The sequence below is a fragment of the Cariama cristata genome, unplaced genomic scaffold (genome assembly GCF_000690535.1).
Source record: "Cariama cristata isolate BGI_N322 unplaced genomic scaffold, ASM69053v1 scaffold46009, whole genome shotgun sequence".
NCBI lineage: Eukaryota > Metazoa > Chordata > Aves > Cariamiformes > Cariamidae > Cariama > Cariama cristata.
Genome location: NW_009636076.1, coordinates 1 through 3,596, shown reverse-complemented (window position 1 = coordinate 3,596; position 3,596 = coordinate 1). Strand labels below are relative to the sequence as shown.

The 3,596-nt window shown below is 53.8% G+C and overlaps 1 long non-coding RNA gene across 1 annotated transcript in view; it reads right to left on the bottom strand.

The window, feature by feature from the left end:
• Window positions 1-3,293, bottom strand: part of LOC104167485 — a gene marked incomplete at its 5' end in the record, with an annotated part of 3,763 nt that extends 470 nt beyond the window's left edge. Inside the window, one exon of the long non-coding RNA XR_696502.1 lies at window positions 3,091-3,293. This is a non-coding gene — a long non-coding RNA (uncharacterized LOC104167485). The remainder of the gene's footprint in view (window positions 1-3,090) is intronic.
• Window positions 3,294-3,596: the final 303 nt, after the last annotated feature.

Below are 3,596 nucleotides of genomic sequence, written 5' to 3'. Positions count from 1 at the left end.
CCTGGCTCCTGCCTCCTGCCTCCCATCCTGTGCTCTAACTGCTGGACCACAGCTTACAGGTGTCAGAGGCAAACCTCACCAGCCCACTCAGACAGCAGCCACTGGGTTGGGCTTCAGGAAGACCGGCCTCATGGCCTGATTCCACAGAGAACTATGCAAGAAGGCAGAGAGAGACACAAAACACAGCAGGAAAGAGTTACAGAGGGATTTTGTGGGATTGCGTACTGCCCAGAGGTCCCAGAGCTACAGAGGGCAGCATCTGCCTCCATGCAGAAGGGCTCTCCCCACACCCCTGGAGCCACTCCACTCCACACACATGGGTTCACCCTGCCTGTCTCCTGGAGCAATACTGCCACACACCCAAAAAGATGACGAGGGATGGGGACTATCCTCCTCTGCCAGCCAAATTCTTGTCACAACAGGGCGGCAGCATGAAGCCCCAGCGTGCTGAGAGCCAAGCCCTGTCTGCCACATGTGGTTAAAAAGACAAAACAGAAATCCTTCTTTGCAAACCCCTTCTGCTCTGCGCAACTTCTGCCATCATGAGCACAGAGCAGGACACAGGCTCCTGCTTTGCAAAGGGATGGGAAACATCTTGAGACAAAACCCAACGGCGACAGGCAGGGCTAACCCACATGAAGGGAAAGCAAGCAAAAAGACTAAGCCCTGGGATTTATTTAATGCTCAGAGGGGTCCCACAGAAAGGAAGAACCTGTTTGTGAATGATCAATGACACCCTCAGGAAAGGAAAAGCCCACTGGGTTTTTCAATAAAAGTCAAGTTCTCTCAATACTTATCCTGCCACGAAGCACAGCATGTGTGCTGGAGCAGCAGAGCAACACTTCGAAAGCACGTTAATTCCTGCCTTGCTGACCAAGGCGTCCCAAGGAAGAGAGAAGCATCTTCATTTTTCTAAACTAAATTGCGATGGAACTGACAGATCCTGAGCAGGAGGTAGACAGAGAGTCTCAGGGAGCAGAGCTGTTAAACAGCTTGTTAGGCAGGTGATGAACACTGCATGCAGATCAGTTCAAGCACAGGCTGGGTGCTGCCCCAAGGTGTCCAACAACAGTCACACTGAGCGAAAAAGCTGTCAGGGTGGCAGGAATTTGCATTGGCACCATGTCACCCACAATAGCAAGAAAAAAATAAGGTCTCACAGGAAAGCCTAACACAGACAGCACTCAAAGGCGCCAAGGAGAAGTAGTCCTGTAGTATCAACTGGCAGCTCAGAGGCAAGGGTACCCTGGGGGGTGGGCGGTGAAGAAAGGAGCAGGGAGACAGGAGTTAAGTCTAATGAGGTGCTCAGAGGTGCCTGAAGGGCAGAACCAGACCTATCACCCCAGCAAGGCCTCCTCCGGTACCGAGAGGACGGCTGGCACACCAGGGCACTGGCCAGGGAGAGGCAAGAGGCTTTGGGAGGAGGTGAGGGGTAGGAGCCAGCTGTACATCAGGCACCTGAGCTGTGATGCCACATGTGTGCAGGGTATCCCACCTCCCACCAGAGAGGCACTGGGGCAGGCATGCAGTTGGCCAGCATCTGCTTGACCATGAGCCAAATCACCCTCCAGCAGCAGAGCTCTGACACCCAGCACACACACACGCCGAAGGCTGATGTCCAGTGCTGGGTGCTACTCCGAACCAGGACCTGCCTTTGAGCACTGGGAACGAGTGCCAACAGGGCCGGCAAGGCATGGCACCCAGCTGGCAGCCTAAGACACAGCACCAGTGCTCAGGGCAGCCTCCGCCCCGGCGCATCCGCAGTGCAAGTGGTGACCATGCGACTTACCTACACAGACGAGAGCCACAAGGATCACTTTTATCAAACTCACATCGCCTGCTCATGAACATCTTCATGGACGAGGCAGGGCAGCACCTCCACTAGCTCTCCCATCATCTCAGGCAGTTAATGCAGCAAATACCTTCCTTCTCAAAGGCTCCCCAGGGACGATGGAGAAGGGTCGAGGACCTTCACAGCCCTCAGCTCCCTTTCAGCTGCATCCAAAAAGCAAAAGCTGCAGCAGCGCAGCAGTCACAGCACACTGCATCTTAAGGGGAGCAGGGTGGGCTGCCGTCTTCAGCCATGCCCAGCTGCATCTTCATGGAAAGCCCTCTATCCTGACGGGACTAGCTCTCTAGGAAAGCCTCAGTTTACCTTAGTCTGCTGAAACCAGGTCAAGAAGGCACTTGAACAATCAGTGCCACTCGGGCACACATCTCTGCAACTTCCCTGTGCCTTCCAAAAAAAAAAAAAAGCAAAGAATAGGAGTAAGCACTGCCTAAACCTGGTTAACAGAAGTAGCTTTACCTGTGTGCAGTATTACTGGATAGCTCCTCAAATACAGCAGCTCAGTGGGACAGCACATGTAGGACCCACCTAAGAGGATTTCATCCCTTCTAGGCTCTCAGTTACTTCCTGCAGTGACTAGAAAGGGCGAGACACCAGGGAAGCGTCCATAAAGCAACAGACAAGCAGAGCCCCACGGACCCAGCAATTCCACCTCTGCGTCCTGCGTGAGGATCTGTGTGTGTGCATTGGTCCCGGGGGCAGGTTTTCCACTAGGAGTTGGGTGAGCTCTGAGGCAAAAACCACATCAAGGATGCTGAGGATCTGCTGATGCACAGCTGGACTACCAGAGCTCCTGCCTGCACCGAGACCTGCTCTGCGGCAGTATGACTAACGCACACCTCCCCTCCGCAAGGCAAACTAACAAAGCTACATGCCCCCCAGTAACGAGGGATCCCAACCACAGCAACATAGACCCAAGATCCCCATCAGAAGCCCAGCCCCTGGGCAGGAGATCACAGCTCCATCACAGCATCCCTTGCTTGTCCTCACACCCTTTCCAAGCATTTGGGACCATTAGCCACCACCCAGCTAGACACAAGCCTAGGGAGACTTCTTCTCTGCCCCTTTGTGGTTGGTCTTAAGAAGTGGTTTAAGGAGGGTTAACAGAAGTGGAAAGGGGGGCAATACCCCTCTAGCAGCTGTGCACATGCTCCCATCTCCAGCAAGGCTGGCTGTTGCAGACTAACACCTCCACCACCTCCCTGCTCCGAGTATCTCCCTCCATCTTAGTCAATATTCACCTGGTCAGTGAGGTCATATTTTCCTTGGTTCTCATCCAAAAGTCTCTCTTGCAAGAGGATTTTCAGAAGCTCACGGGTAAGTAGTTCCATCATGTCCTCCAGCAAGGCTCTGAGAGAAGGACCGAAGACTACTGGCACTGCAGGCTCCTCTGGCGACTCCAGGTGCGGGGAACCCGTGATACTCTTCTTCCCCATGAAATGACCTGCAATACAACGCACTTGTGTGTCTGCGCAAGCACCTGGGGGGTGAGAGGCAGAGCATCCAGGGCTACGGTGTTATCGGCTACCTCACACCGACACAAGTCAACAAGGAGCACCGAGCAAACCTAATGCTTAAATCAGTCGAGAACATCAAAGCGAGGAGAAACCCAGAAATCCCAAGTCCTTGTTCCACATGGGACTCTGGGGAAAGTTCTCCCTCCTGCTGATGGGATCTCTGGGGTTAAGGAGATGCTGGACCTGTCACCAAGAGATGTGGGAGAAGGTTGTCTCATCCCTGCCCTGGT